The 12,242-nt window shown below is 40.5% G+C and overlaps 1 pseudogene; it reads left to right on the forward strand.

Moving 5' to 3' along the window:
• Positions 1–8,567: 8,567 nt before the first annotated feature.
• LOC113266400 (5'-AMP-activated protein kinase subunit gamma-1-like) lies at positions 8,568–9,497 on the forward strand (annotated as a pseudogene).
• The last annotated feature ends 2,745 nt before the right edge of the window (positions 9,498–12,242 follow it).

Consider the following 12,242-nt stretch of genomic DNA (forward strand, 5'->3'; position numbering starts at 1 on the left):
GGGAGTGCCAGCCTCTTAAGTGGAAGCCAAGAGTATCAATGTCCATCTCCTGGAGAAAGTACAAAATTTAAGACTGAGAAGGGGAATTTTTCTGGTCTGTGATTCACAATATTTTAATTGAAAAAATTACACAGATTAAGTATTCGCACCTTTAACTGTGAAGAAAATCAAGTTTAGGACTGGCATGTAGTGCCACAGACTTTAAACAGAACTTCATATTGATGCTCCCGGGAGGGTCTTCATTGTGTCCTGTCATTGTATGTCTTAGACGTCCAACATTGACAATTTAACCAATGATCAGGGAGGGTAGACCAGATCCATGCGCACCTTGGTCTTGGACTTCCCAGCCTCCAGAACTGTGAGAAATAAATACTTGTTATTTAAGCCACTGAGTGTATAGTTTATTACAGCAGCCCAAGCAGACTAAGATAGTCCCTATAGTCCTTAGAAGTTTTGCTCTACGTGGTCACTCTGCCTGGAATGCCCTCTCTCTGATCTATGTGGAGCTGGCTCTTTCTTGATATCCAGATCTCTGCTTGACTGTAACCTCCTGAGAAAGGCCTTCACTAATATCATCCATTCTAGAGGAACCGTCAAGACACACTCTAATTTTCCCTAATTTAACAATCTTCGTATTACTTGGTACTTGCTGATATTTTCCTTTTTTCAGACTTATGTGTCTATTTTTTTTGCCTTTCATACCCAATTATAATGTAAATTGAAGATAGCAAGGAGAGAATTTGTATATTTGGTTTACTACGATGTCTCCAATGCCTAGAAAAATGCTCAGAGCATAGCGAACACTCGAAAAATATTTTTCATATTAATGAAGAAAGCCAGAACCTCACACCACCATCCAAGGTAGCCAGCTATTGCTTCCTTTTTCCAACTTTAGAACACATGTTTTAAAGGTGTACATTATCTGAAGTCTTAAGGATTTATTTCAATAATCCATGGGATTCTAAAGTAGCAAGCAATATCTTTTCTTTAACCATATATTTACTCTGAACTAGATTTCTCAGGACTGCATAATTCAGATCTTTTCAAGATTTGAATTACAGCCTGAATTTGAGTCACCCGTCTTATTTCTGCCTACTCAGCCTCTAATACTGCCTAAAAGAAACGGCTTGACTGGTTCAGTTGAATATGGAGTGGAATTGCCATACTAGAGTTCACAGCCTGTAGGCAGAGATTGCCAAGACCAAAGCTAGAGCTGGCCCAGCTGGGGCCGTAGTTCCTCGCAACAAGGAGGAGCTGAGAGCCATCTCAGTAAGACAGTGTTGGAGAGCACTTTTTTTTTGGATTTGAGCTGGTGTTAGGTGATTTGGGGGAGGGGAGGGCTCAAGGAAGTTGGGCTTTGTGGGGGGGATTGGATGCTCTCTGGAAGTGGAGGTAATTCTATGATTGGGTATCTTTTTTTTTTATTTAAGATTTTTTTTATTCATTTGACAGAGATAGAGATAGCCAGCGAGAGAGGGAACACAAGCAGGGGGAGTGGGAGAGGAAGAAGTAGGTTCCTAGCAGAGGAGCCTGACGTAGGGCTCGAACCCAGAATGCCGGGATCACGCCCTGAGCCGAAGGCAGACGCTTAACGACTGAGCCACCCAGGCGCCCCCTATGATTGGGTATGTTAAATCATACCTAGGATAAGGGAAGACTAGAATGAGGTTAAGGCTGTAATTGTTATAGAAGCAGCAGTGACTCGTATTAACTGGGAAAGGGGACATGTGGCATTTTGTGTTTCACATTGTGACCTCATTTTCATCTGTGCTTAGATAAGATTATGGAATTTATTTTTGTTTTCTGGGTTTTGTGTGTGTGTGTGTGTGTGGTTTTTTGGTGTCACTTTATCACAATCAAAGAGTGACCCTATCAGGTTTTAAAGTTCTGGGAGATTCTGAGAACACCATGACCTAGCTATGAATGCCAGGTCAGCTACTAACCACACAGAGACCGAGCTGTTAGGCCAGATCCCCAAGTCAGGGGTTGCTTTTCTCATTTTCACCAGCCCTGTGAGAGATGACTGCACCCCTACCCCTCCAGGACTAGCCCACATGTGATTCTGTTTAGCTTTTTTCCACTCATAGGCTTGTGTAGCAATACAGCTTCCACCCCCCAAATGCTGCACAAGCTGTTATAACTTGCCCTGGAAAGACCTAATCCTCTCTCCTCCAAATGTAGCTATAGGTGTTGTAGGTCCCTGAGATTTCCTCTCTTAGAGAAGGCTGCAGCTGCCTTGGAGCGGGAGTGTAAGGATCTGGGCTAAGATAGTGACAGTGTGGATGTGGAGAAATGGGAGTCTAAGATGTTGAAGAGGTCACATTCATCAGATCCTCAGAAAGAGGAACTGAGGATTCAGACGCTGGCGGCTTAGGAGACTGAGTATTAGTGATGTTGTCAGTGAAGATGGAGCCTATTAGTCCACAGGGGGTATTGGGGGGGAGGAGATAATTTCTGTTTGGGACATATTCTGTTGAGGGGCTCAAGGGAGAGATGACCTGTAGGCAGTGGAGTACAGGATGAAATGGAGAGGGTTAGCTCTGTACCTCATCAACACGGAGCAAGCAGGGAAGCACCTTAGATAACAAAGGACAACACAGAATGAGAAGAGAAGGGCTCCTGAATAAAGACGCAAACTGGAAAAGAAGCAACTGGAAAAATGAAAAAGTATGACAAGTTTATCCAATGTCAAAATCAAAGTTAAGAAAGGGCTAATAAATGCATGGTATAAAAAAAATCAAGGACATCTCAGAAGTCAAAAACTGTGACTACTCAGTAAATAGTGGCCACTGTCACTCATTTGTTTATTCAAGAACTATTTATTGAGCACTAAGTGCCAATAATTATTCAGATCCCGGAAATAAAACAATGGGGAGGGGGGAGGAATAGAGACAAAAATCTCTGCCCCCATAAAGCTTATATTACAGTGGGGAAAACAAATAATAAAATGAACAACTAAAGTAAATGAGATTTAGAAGGTAATAAGTATTTTGAAGAAAAATAAGACCAAGTGGGAGAATGGTCTAAGCTGTAGGTATGGGAGGGAGGGAGGTTTTCAGTTTTAGATAGGGTGTTCCTCAACTATGAAGTGAGCTTTGCAAAATGACTTAAAGTACATGAATGATGAAGCAATACAGTTACCTTGTCAGGACATTCTAGACAGCAAGAAAGCTCTCATTGCTACTGTTAGCTAGACCAAGAAGAGAAGAATAGCCTTGCCTGGTGCCTTACACACAGTAGGTACTCAGTATGTGTGCAATGAATTAGCATAGCAGATATTCAAAAACGTATCAAGTCATTGACTGATTCTAGAATCTCAATATATGGGCATGACAATAGATTGATTTGGAAAAAAAATAAAAAATATTTAGTAATACCTTATTGATAAAATATACATTTAAGGGTTGCAACTTCACAACTTAAGAGATCTCATTTTGTCTCCTTTCTTTTTTCCAAGAGTAGGTATCAAAGAGATAACTTATGCAATAAATATTTGAAGGATTAGAATGTGGGTGTTTGGGCCAACTGGTTTGGGTTTTTGTAGGGGCTGATGTTCTGTTGTCCTTTTGCTTCTGTCCATTGTCTCATCAAAAAGGAACTTCTTATATAAACATTACAGTCTTGTTCTGATTGACAAACAGCAGTACGCGATGATTTCTTATGGCTAAGGTATCTGATATAAAACAGATCTCTATACACATGTACGCACACAATTCATAACAAGGCTCTGTGTTAAAAGTTAAATGTGTCTTGATTTTTGAGAAGTGATATATTTGCCTTTCTGCCAGTGCCACGAAGAGTTCATAAATGATGGAAGTACTTTGGCTCTCAGCAAGATGCTATTTCTTTGCAATGTTACCTCTTTGGGGAACAAATATGAAAAATAAAACGTGTCATTTTACATGATACAGAGTCTTTTTATAGTCACTGTCCTGGCTTTAAAAGTGAATGGGACAAATCATAAAAAGACATATTGTAGGTGCAGGTTCTCTGTTAAATTTAGATACTCTAATGGAGGTTACAACTCGGTGAGTCTTTTCTGCGTCCCTTATTTCTTCCGTTCCTTATCCGTGGGCAGAGTGACCTGGTAATAAAGCACTGAACCGTGAGTAGGATGATTGATGTTTGGCTGGCGGCCTTTCTCAGCTCCTGTCTCTTGGAGATGATGACTTTCCTACCAACTTACTCCACAGGAATGTTGTTAATATCCATCAGATCGAGCGCTGGGAATTTAAGAGAGGCGGATATGTACATGTATGGCTTTCAAGACAATTTGCCAAATTTTCAGAGAACACAGTCATGATGATCAATTTTATATATATGTGTGTGTGTTTTTTCAGTCTTAGAAGCCGATGCTTAAAAAATTAATAGAACCACATTGTGATTACTTCACATCCACTAGAATGGCTATAATAAAAGAGACAAACAATAACAAGTGTTGGTAAGGATGTGGAGAAATTGGAGCCCTCATACATTGCAGTTGAGAATAAAATGGCACAGTCGTTATAGAACACAGTTTGGCAGTTCTTCAAAAAGTTAAACATAGAGTTACCATATGACCCAGAAATTCCATGCCTCCATATCTACCCAAAAGAATTGAAAACATATGTCCACCAAAACTCATAAACAAATTTTCATAGCATTATTCATAAGAGCCAAAAAGCCAAAACAACACAAATGTCCATCAGCTGATGGATGAATGGTTAAATAAAATGCATTAAATCCATACAGTGAATTAATATTCAGCCACAGAAAGGAATAAAGTACTGATAAATGTTATAACGTGGATGACCCTTGAAAAGCATGCTAAGTGAAAGGAGCCAAGTATGAAAGTCCAGATATTGCTTGATTCCTTTTATGTGAAATGTCCAGAATAAGTAAGTCCACAGAAACAAGCAAACAAAGATTAATGGCTGCCTAGGACTGGGGAATTTGTGGGTAAATGGGGGAGTGACTGCTAATGGTTATGGGATTTTTTTTTTATGGGTGGTAAAAATGTACTGAAATTAGATAGTGGTGATGTATGTATAACTTTGTGAATACACTAAAAAGTCATTGGATTGTACACTTCAAAAGGATGAATCTTATGGCATGTGAATTGTATCTCAAAGTTATTTTTTAAATATTTACATCAAGGACTTGAAATATGCATATCAGATGATATGAAGGGATTGTTGTTAATTTTTGATATACTATTTTTTAACACAAACTTTAATTTTTGGTATAATATTGTAATTTTTAAAACAGGTTTTACAAAAATGATCATTAAATATTTACAAATAAATTTTTAAATAATTAGTTGCAGGAGCACCAGGGTGGCTCAGTCAGTTGAGCATCCAACTCTTGATTTTGGCTTGGGTCATGATCTCAGGGTCGTGGGATCGAGCCCCGCCTAAGCTTTGTGCTCAGCATGGAGTCTGCTTGTCCCTCTCCCTCTGTTCCTCCTCCTGCTCTGTCTCAAATAAGTAAATAAAATCTTTTTTAAAAATTAGTTGCAAACACATATTGCTAAGGTAATACCCTGTTGCTGGATTTCCATCACGTGAACATGGTGTTTGTGGACTCTAAATCCCAGATTAGTGTTATGATTTTAAGAAAATTACTTAGCTGCTACAAGACTTAGTTTCCTCTTCTATAAAGCAGAAATTGTTGGGGCGGCGGTGCCTCAGTCTTCTAAGTGTCTGACTCTTGATTTCGGCTCAGGTGATGATCTCAGGGTCATGAGATCAAGCCCCACCTTGGGCTCTGCAGTCAGCAGAGAGTCTGGTTGAGATTCTCTCTCTCCCTCTTCCTCTGCCTCCCCCAACCCCATTCTCTCTCACTCTCTCTCTTTCTTTCTCTCAAATAAATAAACCTAAAAAAAAAAAAAGCAGAAATTGTTGTAAGGACTATAAACTCCAAGGGCAGTTGTGAAAGCCAGTAGACAACTAAGAAATGATAGTTGCTATTTGTAGGACGGGGGTGGAGAGGGTGGTTAACTTCATTACATTGATTCTTACACACAGTTCTTTTCTCCATTTTAGCAACTCTGAAATTAGGATGCACATACTAATCAATGGCATATCATAGCTTAATTGGAAATATTTTTCTTTCTTAGTGGTATGTAAAATAAGCATCTTATACACAATAGCTACTTATACTCTATGAAATAACAGTATTGCTGGTACTATAATCACTCCCCTTACTATGGAGACATAGACGGTTTTCATTTACTGTCCTTTTAGCCAGATGTTCTTCCTGACACACTTGATCCTCAAAGAATATAATTTGTTTCTTCTATCTTTGCCCCTCCCCCATTTCTTGTCTCTTGTTGTCCTCATTTATTACTCCTTGATCCAACAATAACCATTAGCGTGACTATAAGCAATTAATTTAAACTTCTTCAAAACAGGTAAATATGTGAGATGAATGTGTTCATCCTTTCACAATGTATACATACATATACATACCATCATGTCTTTCTACTTTCAGTATCTTATAGTTTTGTCAATTATATCTCAGTAAAGCTGAAAAAATTTGCTTAAAACCACAAAAATAATAAATAAAAAGATAACAGATCACTAAATGCAAAAAAAGATGTTCTTTTAGAAAAGAGGTCATAGCTTGAAAAATTATCTTCCTCAAAAAATATTTATATATAATATAAATTTTAAATGCACAAATTAGTCTTTATTTTCCAAGGAAAAAGAAACAAGACAATTATATGTAATTCAAATAAAATCCTTCCTACTTAAAGATAAAAATGATGTCTTCCATCTTCGTTTCCTTACTATCTATAAAATGAGGATGGGGTAGCTCTACTCCAATGAGTTTATGTTCTAGGCAGTGTTCTAGGCAATGGGATATAGCAGTGAACTGTAGACACCCAATGATTTAGGCATGGGAAGCCTACATTCTAGGGACATGGAGGGAGAAGAGCCGTCCATAGACAATTCCTGTGTCAAGTAGTTATATGCATTATAAAAATAATTGAATAAAGTGGTGAGAGTGTAATGAGTTATTTTTTTATAGATGTTCAGGGAAGCCTTCTCTGATTAGGCAACATTTGGGTAAAATTAGTAAGGTGATTAAATAATCGTGATGAAAATATTCTGTAAACTATAAAGGTAAAGAAGTACTTTCTCTCAACATGCTATAAAATCATCAGTGTTCTGGGTTAGGCCCTAAAAAAGCACTCAGCCCAATGTCTCTGTCATTATGAAGTTCATGGGCTTGTCTGGGAGACAGATATGGAAACAGTGACGCTTTGCCGTCTGATAACTACTAAAGTAGAAAAGTCTAACATTTTGGAAACTTACAGGAAGCAGACCATAGCAGAAGGCTTCATGGAGACAATCCCTTTGGGTCCCCTACCTCCTCAGGAGCTTTGTACTATCACTTTGCTGTTGCTCAATAAACTGCTTTGCTGCCCACCATTATGTCTGGTCTACTTCTTTATTCTTCGAAGTGGTGAGACCAAGAACCATGGGCACTGAAGGAGAAAAAATCCTGCAACATTTATGGGGGCTCGTCAAGGATCTCCGCCATCATTAAGGACAATTAACCAATAAAGGTCAAACTCCAAATGGTGGTTCAAATAGAGCCTCACTTGAAGGTCAGTACCAAACATCTACAGGGGACCCCTTGATCGGGATGAGAGGAACACTGACTGCTGTCCCATCCAACGCCCCTGACCAGCAGGGAGTAGCTACGATGGGTCATCGCCCTTCTTCCCTAACAGCAGTTAGGGTTACCTCTTCAAGGGGGGGAAATGATAAAGGATCATTGGAAGGCAGGCAGGCAGGGGCAAGGGGCCCCCACTCTAAGAGGAAATCACCCTTAAAAGGATCTTACACCACCCTGGAAGGGGTCCTCCACCCTTTCCCAGATGATAGATTGGTGACAAAAACATGACTGGATGACAAGAGGGTTAATCAGATTAAAACAGCCCCCTAACAAGCCCATAAAAACCGCTAGACTTAGAAACTCCTGGGGCAACCCCGTCGTGTCCCCTCCCTCCTTGGGAGCTTTGTATTATCACTTTGCTATCACTCAATAAACCCTGTTTTGCTGCCAAAAAGAAAAGAAAAGAAAGTTTCATGGATGAAATACCGTTTGAGTCAAATCTTTACTAAAAATATGTTTTTAGAGAAAGTTCCTGTTACACAGAAAAGCACACCAGAAAGAAAACAACACCTCCATCACCTCTTTTTAGTTTCATTTTGTCCTTTCACATGCGAAAAGAAGAAAAGCCTTTTGCTTCTTACCTCTAGGATTGGCAAACATCTGTAAAAGGCAAGATAGTAAATATCTCAGGCTTTGTGGTCCCGACAGTCCCTGTCACAGCCACTCAGCAATGCCACTGTAGCACAAAAGCGGCCACAAATGATACACAGACGAATGATCGTGGCTGTGGCCCAATAAATTTTTGTTTACAAAAACAGCCAACTGGATTGGGTCCTAGTTTGTCAACTCTTGCCTTACCGGAAACCTCAGAGATTTGTAGTAACAAGTGTGGTGCGAGAGCTTCCTAAAGTGAGCGAACCCACTCAACACCTCTTGAAATGGAGATGTCCCTTCTTCAGACAGCTCCCCAGGCTCTGGAAAATGAGCATCCTCAAGAGATCCCAGAATTCAACAATGGGTGTTTCATGATGAAGTTTCATCGCTACGGTGACCTGATTCCCACGAGCTCCAAACTGGTTGTATTTGATACTTCCCTGCAGGTGCAGAAAGCTGTCTTTGCTTTGGTGGCTAATGGTGTATGAGCTGTCCTTTTGTGGGATAGTAAGAAGCCAAGTTTTGTAGGCTGCTGGCCATCACCAGCTTCATCCATATCCTGCATCGCTACTGTAACTCAGCCTTGGTAGAGTTCTATGAGCTGGAAGAACACAAGGTAGAAACTTGGACAGAGGTGTACCTACAGGACTCCTTCACACCACTAGCCTGCATTTCTCCTAATACCAGCTTATTTGGTGCTGTGTCCTCATTAATTTGAAAACAGATCCACATGCTGCCAGATACTGACCCGGAATCAGGCAACACCTTGTACATCCTCCCCCACAGGTGCATCCTCAAGTTCCTCCAATGGTTTATCACGGTTTCCCGAGCCGGAGTTCCTGTCTGAGTCTCTGGAGGAGTGTGGTCCGCACCACCCCTGCTGTCTGTGTGGCTCTGGGCATCTCTGTGCAACACTGACTCTCAGCACTGCCGGTGGTAGATGAGAAAGGGCGTGTGGCGGACATCTCCGTGTTTGATGTTACCAATCTGGCAGCAGGAAAGACCTCCAACAACCTAGATGTGTCTGTGACCGAAGCCCTGCCACATGGATCCCGTCACTGTAAGGGTGTCCTCAAGGGCTCCCTGCATGAGACTCTGGAGGCCAGCAGCAGCAGCAGGCTGGTGGAAGCAGGGCTTGGCCGACTTGTCACGGGAGATGAGAATGATGTGGTCAAGGGGACTGTACCACTGCCTGATATCCTGCGGGCCCAGTGCTCACAGGAGGAGAGAAGCCCTGAGCTGGGGAAGGGCTCAGGCAGCACCAGGGGATATGCCCCACTTCCTGTCTGCCCAAAGTTCTGGGAACCACAGATGAAACCTTGAGAGAATTGTGACTCTGTTCGCTGCTCAGGAGCCAGGGAGGGTGTGGGGGGAGGAAGGAGAATGGATTTTTAGCTGTCCTCATCCTCACACATACAGCCTAGCCCATCCTAGCCCCTGCCCTCTCCGATGTAGCCCCCTTCCTGGGTGAATGATGGGCTGTGTGCCTCTCAGGCCAATTCTGATCTCTGAGAGATCCCCAGCCCTCACCCAGCCTTTGCCTCTGTCTCTGCCCCTAACTCCACCCTAAGATAATAGCACAACAACACTCTTCCTAAAGATATTTTTATTTATCCTGTTTCATGCTGTATGGAGGAGGCTGAGGCCATTTAGTGACATCTCTTCCCACAATGGGAGTGGGGAGATTATGGGGAGGTGGGCCTTTGGGTTCCTGTGCTCTGTGCGTATGAAGGGAGATGGGGGTCATGTGGAGGAGGAGGGCAGAGTGATTAGCTGAAGTTATTGCTTTTCATGGCAGACCTAATTAAAATGACAGGAACCTCTTCATGGTAAAACAAAAAAGAAACAAAAAGTGAAAAGTGTGGTGCATGTCCAATTTTCTGTTTTAGCTAAGAGTTAAACGACACATAAGAATTTTCCAGGATGGTGGGTCAAGGGAGGAAAGTACAGTCAAAACAGATTGAAAGTCATGTGCAAAGTTACAGCTATGAAAAAAACAAGGATTCAGGGGCTCTTCAGAGAACCGAACTAACCATAGTTAATATGCTTAGGCGTGGTATTTCACAAGCTAAACCAAACTGCTCCTGTGTAATAATAAATGAATGCCAGTCTTCTGTCTTACTGAGGGGGAGGAGGGTCATGAGAAGGAATGACTAGAGGTGTATCTCTAGATAAAATTTTAATTTTTCCTCCATTGTGCTTTTGGAGTCTAAGTTACCTATGGGAGGAAGAAATGTTCATACTTCCATTTACAGTCATTCCCTAGCGTTCAGATGTGAATAAAATGAACATAATGACTTTAACATCTTCATTTCCCCCTTGACTCCAAGTGCATTTCTAAAGATCTTCCCTGATCCGCCACAGACTTTAAGTCCACGATATTTACTCTTGAAACTCAACATCTGTTAGCCTCTGTGACCCCTGTTTGTTAGGGTTTTCTTTTCCTTTCTTTTTTTTTTTTTTTTTTGATACATGAGCGAGATGATCCAGAATTTCTGAGTGATTCCGGTAGCCCTGCATATGTCTACTAAGACTTTTTCCAACCACTCCTACATTTTTCTTCTACCAGTATGATGAATTATATAAACAAAGCCAAGTAATGATAGAGACCACTTACCAAGAAAATCTCTGAATGGGAAAATGAAACTAAATGTTTGCCTGATGTGTTTGCGTGAATGTGTGTATTCTCTCTCTTGATCTGCCCCTGGCATGATGCTAGCAGTTCAGGTATCAGAGACAGATGTAGGTTTGGTTTACATACTTATAACTATGGTAAGTTGAGCAAATCACTTTACTTCTCTGTGTCTGATCTAGAAAATGGATACTTAATTACTTCCTAGGGTTGTGGTATCAAAAAACCACTTGCGTGAAAGCTTGAACTGGTATCCAGCAGGTCATAGGTACTTAATTAATATGAAGCCCCTTCAATTACCATTAATTAACACATACACCTATTTGTAAATTTAAATACACCTTCATGAACTGAAATACAGAACATCAGTCTCCATAACTATAGAATTATTTGATGCTGAAAGTAACTTAAATAGTTTGGGTTTTTAAAGATTAAAATAGCATTTAAATCATCTTGAAGAAAAGGGGGGAGGGGATGAAGGAGAAATTAAAATAACATTCCTACCCTAGCTTCTCTTGATTTAGTGTTTCATCTTAAGCTTTAACATGCTCATAATTTCTAGTAATATATTATTCCTAGTCCAACTTTGTTCTCACTCTTGTTTTTCTCTCTTCTTTCACTCTGCCTTTTACTCATGTTACTTGTATTTTATGTTCATCTGTAAGCTTCGTGAAATCCTTTTTGGAACACAATGGGGTATAAATAAAATAAAATACTGTGTGTTGGACATGGCAACTTCAGAAAGAGAGCCCATGGAAATCAGTAATTCTTACCACTGCCTGCAACAGTGCAGTCCCAGCCCTTTATCTGGGGCTTGTTGGGGAACAAAACCTGCAGTTTGCGTTTTCCTGAACCTGGTTTACTAATCTAGAAAATTAAAATTGCTAACATTTGTCACATCCTTAATACGTGCTGAATATTAGTCTGAGAACTTTGATCTGTGTTGTTTTCACATAATTTCCCCAACAGTTCTAAGAGGCAGGTACTATTTATTATCCCCACAGTACAGCTGAGGAAATGGGCGACAAAGAAATTAAGTAAAAGTTTCTTCAGGTCACACACGTGGGAAGTGGCAAGCTGGGATCCCACCGGAGGCAGCTTGACTTCAAAGCCCTTAGCCTTAGCCACTGTGTAATATGACGCTCAGAGGATTTATAAAATACGTGGGAAAGACTTTTACAATTTCTTTCTTTATTTGGTTTTAGTCTCATGGATATTTATAAATCATATGAAAGACTTTTTAAAAAAAAATAAATCAGTTTATTACCCTGGAGGTGTTATTTCTTGGTCCTTTCTTCAATATATTTTTTAAAAATTTTGATACAGACTTTTCATGGGTAGGAAGGAGAGA

Source organism: Ursus arctos, unplaced genomic scaffold (assembly GCF_023065955.2).
Source record: "Ursus arctos isolate Adak ecotype North America unplaced genomic scaffold, UrsArc2.0 scaffold_3, whole genome shotgun sequence".
NCBI classification, from domain to species: Eukaryota; Metazoa; Chordata; class Mammalia; order Carnivora; family Ursidae; genus Ursus; species Ursus arctos.